The sequence below is a fragment of the Eubalaena glacialis genome, chromosome 1 (genome assembly GCF_028564815.1).
Source record: "Eubalaena glacialis isolate mEubGla1 chromosome 1, mEubGla1.1.hap2.+ XY, whole genome shotgun sequence".
Lineage (NCBI taxonomy): Eukaryota > Metazoa > Chordata > Mammalia > Artiodactyla > Balaenidae > Eubalaena > Eubalaena glacialis.
The window spans coordinates 197,016,184-197,033,130 of NC_083716.1; the positions used below are offsets into that span (position 1 = coordinate 197,016,184).

Below are 16,947 nucleotides of genomic sequence, written 5' to 3' on the forward strand. Positions count from 1 at the left end.
GAATTAACACACATGCAGAGCATTTAGATTACTTTCTAGAACACAGTAAGCTCTCTAAGATAGTTCTTACTGTCATGGGCCTGGTGTTTTCAAATTGAATTACTCCTTTAATCTAGAGATTTACCATCTAGTTGGAAAGGCCAAACATTTATAAGAGAACAACTTGAAAGGTTTCACAACCTGGAACCAATTAATAAGTATGGAGAAGATGTGGCATCAAGATGTTACCACAGCAAAGGAAGCAAGATCCAATTCAAGAAGATGGTCAGGGCTTCCCTGGTGACGCAGTGGTTGAGAATCTGCCTGCCAATGCAGGGGACACGGGTTCGAGCCCTGGTCTGGGAAGATCCCACATGCCGCGGAGCTACTGGGCCCGTGAGCCACAACTACTGAGCCTGCGCGTCTGGAGCCTGTGCTCCACAGCAAGAGAGGCCAAGATAGTGAGAGGCCCGCGCACCGCGATGAAGAGTGGCCCCCGCTTGCCGCAACTAGAGAACGCCCTCGCACAGAAACGAAAACCCAACACAGCCAAAAATTAAAAAAAAACAAAAAACAAAAAAAAAACAACAAAAAAAACCAAACAAACAAAAAAGAAGATGGTCAGGAATAGGTAAGAACTGAGTGTGGTCTCAAAGGATAAGCAGAGTGGGTGAAAACTAAGTATTTGGACAGGTAGGCAAGGAGAGAAAATATGGCAAATATAAAGACTCTTAGATTTTTTTAGAACCAGAGGTTCTTAACACATTCAAGATGATGTAAAATAACTAAGGACAGAGAGTATGAGCTTTCTGGCTAAAATTCTAAAGCTAGTTGCAGACAGAACCAGTGAGAAAATCTAAAACTATGACTTCCAGCCCCCATTTCATTTGCTACACCAATATGAACCAGAATCAGGTCATGTGGTCCTTTCGTTGGTCAATTTTCCAATGTTGAATTCTTGAAAAAAAAAATTTTTTTTAAGGGGCTCAAGTAAAAACAACTAAGGAAAAACAACAACAACAACTCTATACTTTTAGTAGTAATTCTCTTCCTGGGACACACACAAATGTGCTTTTATTTCTAAGTTTTTCCACAAAGACGGCAGGATTTCCCTTGTTTTGAATTAAATCATTGCATGTTTTCATTGAGGTAAAGCACACTTCTTACATTCTTTTACTCCTATAATTTGATAATTTATGTTTATGACCCTAAAATCTTAATAATAGTCTTTCTGCTTCTTCATAGGTTCTGCTTCTTCCAAACAGACTGAGGGGAAAGTAAAAAATGCTTTTGTACTTGGTGGATTTATTATCTATTCTTGACAGTTATTAGAACAACTGTAATCTGCTTCTTTTAAATTCAAAAGTTGTTGATTGATTGACTTTTGAAAAGAATGGCCAGGAAGGTAAAAGTATTTTAAAACCTCATGGTATGTCTTCAGAAGTTTGGATTTTGAGATTTATGAAAACTAGGTTAATGGTATTTTTAAAAGAGAAGCATAGCTTTGCTCTAGAAACATTTTTGGCTTTCTAATAGCTTCTTGGGTTCATTTTCTCAGTGTTATTAGAATGAGTTCAACAGCTTCTACTATTTTCTTTCCCGAACCTGCTAAAAAACAGGGAGAAAGTCTCAAGTGTCCCCACTCTGCTAGATCCTTCTAGAGGCAAAATTGTTCCTACATAACTATGTTCCCAATTTCTTTCTTGGGGCAGGAGCTCCAAAACCTTCCTAAGAGAAGTTCCCTTAATTGTCCTACTCAGCACATACTTGTCTTAAACCTACTTTTTACTAAAACTTGGCCTTTTTCCAAGATCAAAAGATTACAGAATTTCCCCCACTCTTTCAAACCATCTGTTTACATTTTGTACTTGTGAAGCTGCCGTTTGAATTTCTGTGATTTTTGAAAAGCTGGACTGGACAGCAGAGGTCAGAGGCTCCTTTACTGCCAAACTGCTATAAGCAGTCACTTTGGAATCTAAAGTCAGATGGGCAAAATGGAGAAGGGAGGCTACATGTGTCATCAGGTAGCAGGTCCATATGTTGTCTGTTGTGAAGACAGGGATCTTCAGGGTGTTCATTAGGCTAGGTTATCAAGGTCTGAGGTAGTGTACTGGATTGTGGCGGAGACTGTGGAGTCAGAAGGCTTGGGTTCAAATCCCAGCTCTGCCACTGTTCCAGGTGCCTACTGCTATACAATGACCACCCTGAAGCCCATCTCATATTATTGCTACCTTCTGTTTCTGGGCACTGACTAGGCTCAGTTAGGGTTTCTTTCTAGATCTCTCAGTCAGTGACTGGGGCTGGAGTCATCTCAAAGGCTTACTAACTCACATGCCTGGCAGTTCAGCTGGCTGTAGGCTGGGTCCTCAGCTGGCATCAGCAGCAGAAACACCACCTATACATGACCTACCACGTGGCTAGAGATCCCTCATAGCATGGCTGCTGAGTTCCGAGGGTGATTGGCCCAGGAGAAGGCCAGGTGAAAGCTGTAGCTCCTTTTACAACCCAGAATCAGAAGTTACCTACATCATTTCTGCTGTATTCTATTCGTTAGGATCACATCTCTTAAAGTCTAGCCTATATGCAAGAGGAAGACAATTCGACTCCATTCCTTAATGGGAGGAGTGTAAAAGAATTTGTGGACATGTCTTCAAACTAGTATAGCCACTTATTAGCTGGAAGAACTCTCTGTTCTTGGCTTTTCTGGTTTGTAAAACAAGGACAAAGAGAGTAACTTTCCTCCCAGGTTTTTGCGAAGATTAAACAGGAAAAGAATGGTACCTGGTACTCAATATGTTTAAGCTTAGAACATCACCATGTCTTATGTGGATCAGAAGTGATGCTGATGGTGCCATCAATGATGGTGTAGGTCCAAAGCAGATACAGTCTGGGGAATTGTTACCTTTTCAAACTCTACTGGTAGCATTTGACAAATACCACTGCCTGTGGTTCTTATGCCTGTGGGAAAAGAATTACTATATATGGTCTGAATTCTTGGTTCACCTCATTTTAGCGACAGTTTCCAGATATAGGTCAGTCCATTTAAACCTGGCTCCATTTATGGCAATTTATTTCATTATTGGACAAAGTAGTTAGAACCATGAGTAATAATTACTGTGCCTACATTTCTTTTAACACCTTAGCCAAGTAATCCTCACCTCACCCAGTGAGTAAGGTTGGATGAGCACTCTTCCCTCCTCCGGGATGAGGAAACCAGGACAAGGGTCAAGTGGCTTGCTCTAAATTCTACTGTACAAAGAGGCAAGAAGCCAGCTGGAGTGAGAAGCTGGAGGGCCTGATTCTCTGGCTCCCTCCAGCATGCCTAAATAATACGCAGATTAACACCCTATCATCGATCATTACCCAGTGCCAGTTAATACGCAATATTCATTTATATATTTTCATATATATATACACATATAGTTGAAATTTCTTTTTAAATTATCTTTTAATTTCTGTAACAGAGAATTGGCCAGTGTCTACTTAGCATCACGTGAAACTAAGTGAGTTAATAGATATTAAAAAATCTTGTAAATAAAAGCACACTTTGCCACTCAGTACACTTTTCCCTTTCGGTCAAATTAATATTTTCCGATATTCTTGGGTATCCAAACTTTTTTTTGTCTAAGGGAGAAGGAACAATTGAGAACACTCCCACTCTCTGCCGACATCTGCCCACAGGTTGGCTTCCAGTTGTCATTCCCCGCGGCCCCCCTCCTCCCCCCCTCCGCCCCGGCCCGCTCCCCCTGGCTTGCCTCTCCAGTTATTGTATTTGTCGTTTGATGTTAATAAATCCGGGAGTGAAAAAGGTAGAAGGGCCGTGCCTTCCGTGGGGCTGGGAGGGACGCCTCTCCTTCCTCCGCTTTTCCACTCCTTGCCCCATCCAGGCTGGCCCCGGGGGCGGAGGCTGCACCCGCGCTCACCGGGGGGCGCTGTGCCGCCGGCACCGGGCGGCCGGAGGTGAGTCGGCTGGGAGGCGGCGGCTCCCGGTCCTGCCGGCGCGCAGAGGGGCGAATCCCAGGCTGCGAGGTCGCCGCCCCCGCCCCTCGGCCGGCCCCTCCGCCCGCGGGGTAGAGGGGAGTGGCCGGGCGCCTCCCGCCGCAGCGCAGCACTCTGCAGCGGCAGCGCACTCTGCAGCCGGGCGCGCACTGGAGACTCGGCCGCCGCGCGTCGCGGTGGTGTGGGAGCGCGGGCGCGAGGGGCCGGCAGCCGCTGGGCCGCGTCCGCCAGCAGCGTCCGCCAGCAGCGTCTGCCGAGCAACTGCGCGGGAGCCCCGCAGCCGCGCGGAGGGCCCGCGTCCCGGAGCGCGCCGGAGAGGGAGGACGACAAGGAGGCGGAGTGGCGCCCGGCGAGGTAGCGCGAGCGCTTTCCCTCTCTCCCCTGCCCTGCCCGCTCGGTCCTTTGTGCCCAGGGTCCCCGTGGCCCCGCCGCAGCCCGCGGGACACGGGTCAGCGTGGTCTGCGGTCTTTCCTCGGGGCCAGGCGGCGCTGCGGCGAGAACCGCGCACGCTGGAGGTCGGGCAGGGTGGTCGCGACTCCGCAGTTGCTTCGGGGGCGGGTGGGAGAGTAGAGGGCGCTAAACTAAGTTGTTCTTACTTTGCCCCATCCCCTTCGTACCTGTGGGCAAAGTGGAATCCAGGTCTTCCTGGTGTTCACCCACACCCCTCCATCTCTCTGGCCCACAGCTGTTTCCTGGCCCCCTGGTTCTATGGAAGGACACGGGGTGGCCTCCTCCGGGAAGGAAAGCGGAGGGAGAACAATGGGGCGTCCTGGGGAGTGGGGTTCAGGTGCGGCGTGCCCCGGCGGCAGGGGATAAGGGGCCCAGGACCCGACGGGGCATCCTGCGCACGCAGCTTAACTATGCTCCTTTGTTCCGCCGCAGCGGAGGGGGCTGCCTTGGGTCTCGTTTCCTGCCCGGGATGGGATTGATTCACGGTTTTAGAGAGGGAAGGGGAGGGGGCGGGGCTGGAATGGAAACCAGATTAGGTACGGGAGTCCTGGAGGGTCCTTGCTGGGCCGGGGCAGAGGGTTGGGGAGTGGGTGATGTGAGTGCACTGGAGAGTTGATTACAAACACACAGCATTTTGTCCACGGGCTTGCTGTGTGGGTTTCTGGAGCTTATTTGTAATGCTTTGTTCAGGCTGCGGCCGAGCGTTTATTGCTTCAACAAGTTGTGTACTTCCCTGACTTCTAGGCGCTCCCAATGTTAGTTTGCTGAAATCAAATCTTCTTAATTAAAGTGGAAGAAGACTTTTTGTGTGTGTGTGTGTGGCTCAGGGTATTTGTGTGTATGTATGTGCCTATGTATGTATGTGCCTGTGGATCCGTGTTTGTAGCTAGTAGATATTGGCTTGAATGGGTAGGAAGCAAATTTTATAGCATTGATTTTGACAGAGAATAATTTTCTCCGTTGCAATATAGTAAAACAATTTTCCAGGAATGTTTGGGGGGAAACCACTAGAAAATTAGACATTGCTAAATAAATGAATCAGATTAGGTAACACTGAATTGAAAAACCCTTTACAGTCTTTCCCAGAAAACACATCATACACACCACCCTTTGGGTTTTCAGTTGAGGAGTCATGACTTCTGTGCTTTCACTCCCCTAATGTGGGTCATCTGGACTAGGAAAGAACAGTTACCATTATGGTGAATGGGAATTATTTTTAGGGGGAGGTAGAATTGAATGTAATGTGTTGGGCATATGTTAAGTGACCCTTTCCTAGATTGGAATCAAGAAGCCCAGGAGGATTGGTTGACCTCGGGAGGGAGCCAGGGTGGATTGAATGATGAGTGTTTTTTGAATGGAGTATTCCAAGCAAAACCGTTTTGGGAGGAGGCTGACATTTCCAGGCATTCATGGTTTGTGCCTATGGGACACTGGTGGAAGGATCCCAAAGCTGGGCTGAAGGTTAGAATTACTGTGGTGATAGTTGAGGAGATATTTAGCTATAGTAGTCTGGCTGAGGCAGGGCTGGGAAATGACCTAGAGCTGCTTCTTTGACAAGTCTGAGGGCCCACCGATAAACCACCGCATTGGCTATTCATTTTAAGACAACCAAGTTTGAAAGTCTCTTAACCTTAGAAGGGGAATGAAGAGCTTACTCCCGGGGAAAAAAAATGTTTCCTGCCCACTAAGTGGTAATGGAAAAGAGCTGTACCAGCTACCGTGAGGGTTTGTCTTTTTCTTGGAGGATGTGGTCAGATTTTCAGGCCAGGCTGGAAAGCAGTGGGATTTGTCCTCCGGAGCCATTATGATGTGCAGTTGAAGTGGGATGTTGTCCAACCGTCAAGCTGTTTGTCATTATAACTAATACACTGCCTGGCAAAACATTGTGCCATGGGCAGCGAACAGAGGGAGACTTCCTTCGTTATCGTTGTCTTGCCATTTTGGACTTTTCGTTTATGTTGTGAATTGTTTTGTAAAATATAGCACAATTGGATTCCTCCCAAGTACTCATTGGAATATACATTAACAAAATACAAAGCATAAGATTACTGCTACCAAAGACACGGATGGGGAAGCCTCTTAAATAGTTGGTCTCTGGCTGCAGGCCGTCCGATGGATTCCCCATGTGTGATGAGGCTGGCTGCAAGCTGCACCCCCTTCACGGGATGGGATGAATCATCACTTTGTCAAGCCTGGAGTTAAAGACTGACTCTCCCTGGTTGCTTCGCGGTTATGCAAAGCAACGAGGAGCTTCTGACATCAGTGGGGAAGGAGTGGGGTGTAGGAGTGGGCCAAGAGGGGAATCCTCAGAATGTAGGATGTTAAAGGTTTTTAACATTTTTCCTCCTTTTGGGCGAGAGTCTTCTCTCGTCCCCCTCCCTTCTGCTATTTTCAATAGCTGGACCTTTGGATTTTAATTAAACAGCCTAACAGTAGTTAAAACTGTCATTTAGTATTTACTGTGTGAAAAGGGTTTTACACACATTATTTTATTAATCCTCACAACAACTTGGTAAAGTGGGTATTATCTCCATTTTACAGTTGAAACTGAGGCCCAGGGAGTTTGGTAACTTGCCTAGTTGTGTAGGTAACTAGTAAGGGGTGGAGGTGAGATTTGAATTCCAATCTCTGATTCCACTGTCCACACTGCATGGTATGATATCTTTTAATACTAGGAATGACAGCAATTTGATTGTTTATTTGGTTAGCCCTTTGCAGATTTCAAATCACTTTCACATATATTATCATAATTGATTCTTTCAAAAACCACTGTGAGATAGGTTTGGAAGGCTAGATTAGTGACATCGCAACTTTTCAAACTGTATTGTTCAAAAGCTTTGCTGTTTGATGGCCTGTGTGAATAAACTTTAAGTGAATGAAACTTTAAAAAGTTAGGCTGCCAATGTCTAAAAATAAGTTTTTTTGGGGGGGGAGGGGACATTTAAAAGTGGTGGAATGGAGTAGACTTATAGTCATTTGATATTTATTGAAATCTATTTTAGCCCTTTTTATCTCCCAGCCTTTATTAGAACACTGCACTTTGCTTCTTTACTGAGACCCAATGCCAGAGTGTCTTTTTAGAAGAGGAATAAGGAGGGAAAGAATGTGATTATAAAGAGGAAGTGGGACATCAGAATTGGAGTCATACACAGCAGCAGGCCGTAGATTTTCCCAGCACATGCTTTTTGTCCTGGCAGTCGCCTTTTACAGAAGACATTCTTCCTTAGGGAAGTGTCAAGGGTCTTTCTTTACAATATCCTCTGAGATCATCACATTTCTGAGCTCTGTGGGAACACACATTCCACAGGATTTCTGTGCTCATCTTTTCCCCACAGGGGAAGTGAACAAGCTTAGGCATCCACGTGAAAGTGGAATGGAAGTGGTATCCGTCCTTGGGGTGGAATGGAGTATGGTGCCAGGCAGGAGTCACCTGACCTTGACCCAGGGGTGACCGCCGAGTGCAGGAGCAGAGTGGATTCGAACACTTGGCGTCATCAATTATTTATGGATTTCTCAGAATGCTCCCGGGCAAATGGAAAAGTCAATATTGGTTTTTTTTGTTCCTAAGATAAGACTACGAAGACTGAAAGTTCTACCTTTACTTTTTTAATTATTTCAAGCTAAGACATCATTTGGGGTCTTCAGAGACTGTGGTATAGGTGCAGTAACTTTTCTCTCCTGAGGCCATTAGATTCTCATCCACTGGATATTTAGAGGGGCTGCACACACGTGGTCTGCTGAGTTCTAACAGGGAGCACTTTCCAACTTACCAGCTGAGAAGGATGAAGGATGCTCTTATAACCTGTCGTAGGTTTCTTTTCAGTTGCCAGTGTCTTCATCAATTTGTATTGTATTAAGCACACAGTTGATGCAAGGCTATGCATCAAAAAGCAGCAAAGGAAATCCATTGTGTATCAAAGGATGTAGCAGGGCAGCGCAGTGTGCCCAGAGAGTGGATGTTGGTGAGATGACTGTGACAGCCGTGGTGACCAAGGCCACGCCAACACATGCTACTGAGACAAAAGCGTGCGAGTGGGAGGAACCCAAACACTGTTCCTTCTTTGTCCTTGGTTTTATTTCCCCCAACCTCTGATGGTGCCAAAGGGCTCGGGTCTCTGAACACCTGCCTCTGAAGGTTGGATTGGTTGGGATGTTAGGAAGCCTCTTTCTGGTGAATTCGTTGCCCGAGGAGAGAGGAGAGGATCCTTTTTTGGACCCTGAGGGTGTATAAAGTACCATTCCATGGGAGAAGGTGTTGAATTACGTGGTCGGCCCTGGTGTACAGCAAATCCTTGATGTCCTCCTGCTTTCTTCCTTCCCCACCTGCCAGCGTTCCAACCTTCCTCATCCTGGTTCAGCATGGCTGTTGATTAAACCCCACTAAGGCTGTTCATAGACTTCAGGCATATTTGCATAGTGGACAAGAAATGCCAAGTCTCACCAGCCCGAGAGGCTTGTCTGCTCACCCGCTGGGGCGGGCGGGGGCTGGGAGCTGAGGCTCAGGCTTCGGTCGGATCGCAGGGAGAGGACTGGGGTTGGCGGCGTGAACACAGCCTGAAGGGGCTAGCGCACCACAGCTAGCCGGGAGGGAGCCCGAGAAAAAGTCTGCAGCTGCCGAAGAGACAAGAGACTTTTTCTTGCCTCTTTGTTTCGCGGCGCGCAAGGAGAGGGGATTCAGAGCGCCGCTTAAACGAACTCCAGAGACGGGCGCGAGCCGCGGCTATCAGCGCGGACCCCAGAGACGGGCATGAGACGCTAAGGCTGCTGCTGCCGCCACCAAAAAGCCTGTGTGTGAGCACAGGTCACTCTCCACACCGCCCCTCCCAGGAGCCAGTGCAGCCCGCCACGGCCAGGCTCCCGTGATCCGGGGACAACTTCCCCGGGAGAGTGCACGGCGCGCCTCAGGCTGCTGCAACGTCACGCCGGCTTCTGCCGCCGCAGGCTCGCCCTGCCTCCTCCGTACCGCTCCCTCCCCCCGGCCTGACTGAGCCAGAGCCCCCGAATCAACTGCTCCTTTAACCCCGTTCTGTCTGGGCGGGGAACAGACGCCCTCAGGCGACCTACATGCAGAGGCGGGTCCAAATCCAAAGCTGAACCCCGGGAGCTGTACGAACAAAGAAGAGAAAGGGAAATCTCTCCCAGCAGCCTCAGAAGCAGCGGATTAAAGCTCCACAAACAACTTGATGTGCTTGCATCTGTTGAATACCTGAATAGACAACGAATCATCCCAAATTTAGGAGGTGGACTTTGGGAGCAGGATATATTAATTTTTCCCCTTTTCCTTTTTTTGTGAGTGTATATGTGTATGCTTCTGGGTGAGATTTTGTCTGTATAGCTTTGCTCTCACCGTTAGTCCTAGGGTTAGGTCTGTCGGTTTTTTTTTTTTTTTTTTTATGTAAAATTTTTTTTTCCCTAATAAATGTTTTCTTAATAATTTTTTCCTTATTTTCTATTTTTAAAAAATTAAAAAAAAATTTTTTAAGTTTTTTCATATTTTTATTTTAAAAAATTAAAAATTTTTTTCTTAATAAATTTTTTTCTTAATAATTTTTTCTTATTTTTATTATAAAAAATTAATAAATCTATTTTTAAAAAATTAAAAAATTTTTTCTTAATAAATTTATTCTTAATTTTTTTCTTATTTTTTATTATAATAGCTTTATTTTATTTTATTTTATCCTCTTTCTTTCTTTCTTTCTATTTTTACTCCCTTTTATTCTGAGCCGTGTGGATGAAAGGCTCTTGGTGCTCCAGCCAGGCATCAGGGCTGTGCCTCTGAGGTGGGAGAGCCAACTTCAGGACAGCTCCCAGCTCCACGTAATACCAAACGGCGAAAATCTCTCAGAGATCTCCATCTCAACATCAAGACCCAGCTTCACTCAACGACCAGCAAGCTACAGTGCTGGACACCCTATGCCAAACAACTAGCAAGACAGGAACACAGCCCCATCCATTGACAGAGAGGCTGCCTAAAATCATAATAAGGCCACAGACACCCCAAAACACACCACCAGATGTGGACGTGCCCACCAGAAAGACAAGATCCAGCCTCATCCACCAGAACACAGGCACTAGTTCCCTCCACCCGGAAACCTACACAACCCACTGAACCAACCTTAGCCACTGGGGGCAGATACCAAAAACAACGGGAACTACGAACCTGCAGCCTGTGAAAAGGAGACCCCAAACACAGTAAGATAAGCAAAATGAGAAGACAGAAAAACACACAGCAGATGAAGGAGCAGGGTCAAAACACACCAGACCTAACAAATGAAGAGGAAATAGGTAGTCTACCTGAAAAAGAATTCAGAATAATGATAGTAAGGATGATCCCAAATCTTGGAAATAGAATAGACAAAATGCAAGAAACATTTAACAAGGACGTAGAAGAACTAAAGAGGAACCAAGCAACGATGAAAAGCACAATAAATGAAATTAAAAATACTCTAGATGGGATCAATAGCAGAATAACTGAGGCAGAAGAACGGATAAGTGACCTGGAAGATAAAATGGTGGAAATAACTACTGCAGACCAGAATAAAGAAAAAAGAATGAAAAGAACTGAGGACAGTCTCAGAGACCTCTGGGACATCATTAAATGCACCAACATTCGAATTATAGGGGTCCCAGAAGAAGAAGAGAAAAAGAAAGGGACTGAGAAAATATTTGAAGAGGTTATAGTTGAAAACTTCCCTAATATGGGAAAGGAAATAGTTAATCAAGTCCTGGAAGCACAGAGAGTCCCATACAGGATAAATCCAAGGAGAAACATGCCAAGACACACATTAATCAAACTATCAAAAATTAAATATAAAGAAAACATATTAAAAGCAGCAAGGGAAAAACAACAAATAACACACAAGGGCATCCCCATAAGGTTAACAGCTGATCTTTCAGCAGAAACTCTGCAAGCCAGAAGGGAGTGGCAGGATATACTTAAAGTGATGAAGGAGAAAAACCTACAACCAAGGTTACTCTACCCAGCAAGGATCTCATTCAGATTTGATGGAGAAATTAAAACCTTTACAGACCAGCAAAAGCTGAGAGAGTTCAGCACCACCAAACCAGCTTTACAACAAATGCTAAAGGAACTTCTCTAGGCAAGAAACACAAGAGAAGGAAAACACCTACAATAACAAACCCAAAACATTTAAGAAAATGGGAATAGGAACATACATATCGATAATTACCTTAAATGTAAATGGATTAAATGCTCCCACCAAAAGACACAGACTGGCTGAATGGATACAAAAACAAGACCCATATATATGCTGTCTACAAGAGACCCACTTCAGACCTAGAGACACATACAGACTGAAAGTGAGGGGATGGAAAAAGATATTCCATGCAAATGGAAATCAAAAGAAAGCTGGAGTAGCAATTCTCATATCAGACAAAATAGACTTTAAAATAAAGACTATTACAAGAGACAAAGAAGGACACTATATAATGATCAAGGGATTGATCCAAGAGGAAGGTATAACAATTGTAAATATTTATGCACCCAACATAGGAGCACCTCAATACATAAGGCAAATACTAACAGCCATAAAAGGGGAAATCGACAGTAACACAATCATAGTAGGGGACTTTAACACCCCACTTTCACCAATGGACAGATCATCCAAAATGAAAATAAATAAGGAAACACAAGCTTTAAATGATACATTAAACAAGATGGACTTAATTGATATTTATAGGACATTCCACCCAAAAACAACAGAATACACATTTTTCTCAAGTGCTCATGGAACATTCTCCAGGATAGATCATATCTTGGGTCACAAATCAAGCCTTGGTAAATTTAAAAAAATTGAAATCGTATCAAGTATCTTTTCCGACCACAACGCTATGAGACTAGATATCAATTACAGGAAAAGATCTGTAAAAAATACAAACACATGGAGGCTACACAATACACTACTTAATAACGAAGTGATCACTGAAGAAATCAAAGGGGAAATCAAAAAATACCTAGAAACAAATGACAATGGAGACACGACGATCCAAAACCTATGGGATGCAGCAAAAGCAGTTCTAAGAGGGAAGTTTATAGCAATACAAGCCTACATCAAGAAACAGGAAACATCTCGAATAAACAACCTAATCTTGCACCTAAAGCAATTAGAGAAAGAAGAACAAAAAAACCCCAAAGCTAGCAGAAGGAAAGAAATCATAAGATTAGATCAGAAATAAATGAAAAAGAAATGAAGGAAACAGTAGCAAAAATCAATGAAACTAAAAGCTGGTTCTTTGAGAAGATAAACAAAATTGATAAACCATTAGCCAGACTCATCAAGAGAAAAAGGGAGAAGACTCAAATCAATAGAATTAGAAATGAAAAAGGAGAAGTAACCACTGACACTGCAGAAATACAAACGATCATGAGACATTACTACAAGCAACTCTATGCCAATAAAATGGACAACCTGGAAGAAATGGACAGATTCTTAGAAATGCACAACCTGCCGAGACTGAACCAGGAAGAAATAGAAAATATGAACAGACCAATCACAAGCACTGAAATTGAAACTGTGATTAAAAATCTTCCAACACACAAAAGCCCAGGACCAGATGGCTTCACAGGCGAATTCTATCAAACATTTAGAGAAGAGCTAACACCTATCCTTCTCAAACTCTTCCAAAATATTGCAGAGGGAGGAACACTCCCCAACTCATTCTACGAGGCCACCATCACCCTGATACCAAAACCAGACAAAGATGTCACAAAGAAAGAAAACTACAGGCCAATATCACTGATGAACATAGATGCAAAAACCCTCAACAAAATACTAGCAAACAGAATCCAACAGCACATTAAAAGGATTGTACACCATGATCAAGTGGGGTTTATTCCAGGAATGCAAGGATTCTTCAATATACGCAAATCAATCAACGTGATACATCATATTAACAAATTGAAGGAGAAAAACCATATGATCATCTCAATAGATGCAGAGAAAGCTTTCGACAAAATTCAACACCCATTTATGATAAAAGCCCTGCAGAAAGTAGGCATAGAGGGAACTTTCCTCAACATAATAAAGGCCATATATGACAAACCCACAGCCAACATCGTCCTCATTGGTGAAAAACTGAAACCATTTCCACTAAGATCAGGAACAAGACAAGGTTGCCCACTCTCACCACTATTATTCAACATAGTTTTGGAAGTGTTAGCCACAGCAATCAGAGAAGAAAAAGAAATAAAAGGAATCCAAATCGGAAAAGAAGAAGTAAAGCTGTCACTGTTTGCAGATGACATGATACTATACATAGAGAATCCTAAAGATGCTACCAGAAAACTACTAGAGCTAATCAATGAATTTGGTAAAGTAGCAGGATACAAAATTAATGCACAGAAATCTCTTGCATTCCTATATACTAATGATGAAAAATCTGAAAGTGAAATTAAGCAAACACTCCCGTTTACCATTGCAACAAAAAGAATAAAATACCTAGGAATAAACCTACCTAAGGAGACAAAAGACCTGTATGCAGAAAATTATAGGACACTGATGAAAGAAATTAAAGATGATACAAATAGATGGAGAGATATACCATGTTCTTGGATTGGAAGAATCAACATTGTGAAAATGACTCTGCTACCCAAAGCAATCTACAGATTCAATGCAATCCCTATCAAACTACCACTGGCATTTTTCACAGAACTAGAACAAAAAATTTCACAATTTGTATGGAAACACAAAAGACCCCGAATAGCCAAAGCAATCTTGAGAACGAAAAATGGAGCTGGAGGAATCAGGCTCCCTGACTTCAGACTATATTACAAAGCTACAGTAATCAAGACAGTTTGGTACTGGCACAAAAACAGAAATATAGATCAATGGAACAGGATAGAAAGCCCAGAGATAAGCCCACGCATATATGGTCACCTTATCTTTGATAAAGGAGGCAAGCATATACAGTGGAGAAAAGACAGCCTCTTCAATAAGTGGTGCTGGGAAAATTGGACAGGTACATGTAAAAGTATGAAATTAGAACACTCCCTGACACCATACACAAAAATAAACTCAAAATGGATTAAAGACCTAAGTGTAAGGCCAGACACTATCAAACTCTTAGAGGAAAACGTAGGCAGAACACTCTATGACATAAATCACAGCAAGATCCTTTTTGACCCAGCTCCTAGAGAAATGGAAATAAAAACACAAATAAACAAATGGGACCTAATGAAACTGAAAAGCTTTTGCACAGCAAAGGAAACCATAAACAAGACCAAAAGACAACCCTCAGAATGGGAGAAAATATTTGCAAATGAAGCAACTGACAAAGGATTAATCTCCAAGATTTACAAGCAGCTCATGCAGCTCAATAACAAAAAAACAAACAACCCAATCCAAAAATGGGCAGAAGACCTAAATAGACATTTCTCCAAAGAAGATATACAGATTGCCAACAGACACATGAAAGAATGCTCAACATCATTAATCATTAGAGAAATGCAAATCAAAACTACAATGAGATATCATCTCACACCGGTCAGAATGGCCATCATCAAAAAATCTAGAAACAATAAATGCTGGAGAGGGTGTGGAGAAAAGGGAACACTCTTGCACTGTTGGTGGGAATGTAAATTGATACAGCCACTATGGAGAACAGTATGGAGGTTCCTTAAAAAACTACAAATAGAACTACCATACGACCCAGCAATCCCACTACTGGGCATATACCCTGAGAAAACCATAATTCAGAAAGAGTCATGTACCAAAATATTCATTGCAGCTCTATTTACAATAGCCAGGACATGGAAGCAACCTAAGCGTCCATCATCGGATGAATGGATAAAGAAGATGTGGCACATATATACAATGGAATGTTACTCAGCCATAAAAAGAAATGAAATGGAGGTATTTGTAGTGAGGTGGATGGACCTAGAGTCTGTCATACAGAGTGAAGTAAGTCAGAAAGAGAAAAAGAAATACAGTATGCTAACACATATATATGGAATCTAAGGAAAAAAAAAAAAGGTCATGAAGAACCTAGTGGCAAGACGGGAATAAAGACAGAGACCTACTAGAGAATGGACTTGAGGATATGGGGAGGGGGAGGGGTGAGATGTGACAGGGTGAGAGTGGCATGGACATATATACACTACCAAATGTAAAATAGATAGCTAGTGGGAAGCAGCCGCATAGCACAGGGAGATCAGCTCCGTGCTTTGTGACCACCTAGAGGGGTGGGATAGGGAGGGTGGGAGGGAGGGAGATGCAAGAGGGAAGAGATATGGGAACATATGTATATGTATAACTGATTCACTTTGTTATAAAGCAGAAAGTAACACACCATTGTAAAGCAATTATACTTCAATAAAGATGTTTAAAAAAAAAAAAAAGAAATGCCAAGTCCCCAAAGAATTATATTTTCTTACGTGACATTCATGCTGCTGTCATTAAGTATTGGGTGCTGCGCTGTGTCAGGCTGCGTCCTGGGTACTCTCTATAGCCTGTTTCATTTAATCCTCATTGCTCTCCTTCAGTAGGAGATATCTGTAGTTGGGAGAGTTGGGTAACGTGCCCAGGGCTAGTAGAGATCAAGCCCAAGACTGTGTGCTGTACAGAACAACGTGCTGCCTTGTGGGACAGTGTTCTTGGAAGCTCTCGGCCACTTTAAGGAGTGAGTTTTACAGAGTTAGAGAGTGAGCCCACCCTGACAGTCTCTCTCTTCCTTTGTCCCCTGGAGTCAGGGTTCCTGCGTGTGTCCTTGGCTGGACCAGGGCTGAGGATCTGGTTCAAATGCTCCTGAGTTGCTCTTTTTTTTTTCTGGGTCTTGTGCTTGGCAACCCTGCATTATTCTCCTCCCCAAAGTGAGGGGGACTTCTCACCCTCTCCTGGTCACTGCCTTCTCTGTGGGAATCTGCTGGCCTTCTGGGGATTTTCAGGGGGTTTGTCTGATCTCTGGTCTCCAGTCTTTCCAAGCACAGTATGCTGCTGGGCATCCAGTCAGAGCTCAGGGTCTGATGCATGTGGATGAATTGGTGGGAGCACCATTGCAGAGCTGGAACTTAGGGGATAAGACTTTGGACAAGGCAAGGAAGAAAAGAATTGGTATAGAATTTATACTCATCCAAGATAGGCAGTTTTTGAAATTGAGGTCTGGAGATAAGTGAAAATTGACATTCTTCCTTTGCTTATCAGATAAACAACAATGCTGAGCTTCTAAAAATACCAGGTGCCTGGCTTTCCTAGATAGCTTGGAGAGGCAGGAGGAGACCAGGTCTCTGCTTTCCAGGGACTTTCTGATCAATCCTGCGTGCACTCAAGATGCTTTGAAGTTACACAGATGGCTTCATTTTGCTGTGTTAAAATGAAAATACAATTCAAAATTGTACTTTACAAGTTTTTAAACTCGTAAAAAAAAGAATTCAGCATCCTTGAAGAGACTTGAGAAAATTGCATTGAAAGGACAATGGAACGGACCAGGTTATTCGTTAATTGGTTTCATTATTGTGTGTGTGCATATTATTTGCCTGCTCATTTTCACTGGTTTCGCGAAAGC

General features: G+C 43.6%; 1 protein-coding gene across 3 annotated transcripts in view; it reads left to right on the top strand.

Annotated features, from left to right (window-relative positions):
- Nucleotides 1–4,110: 4,110 nt before the first annotated feature.
- The window catches only part of MYO1B (myosin IB), a 185,902-nt gene continuing 173,065 nt past the window's right edge, over nucleotides 4,111–16,947 (top strand). For 2 of the 3 annotated variants that reach the window (XM_061185927.1, XM_061185935.1), the window contains exon 1: nucleotides 4,252–4,332. The gene's annotated coding sequence lies outside the window, so the exon portion shown is untranslated. Of the gene's footprint in view, nucleotides 4,333–16,947 lie in introns of all 3 variants that reach the window. The other variant, XM_061185944.1, reaches the window with a different exon arrangement.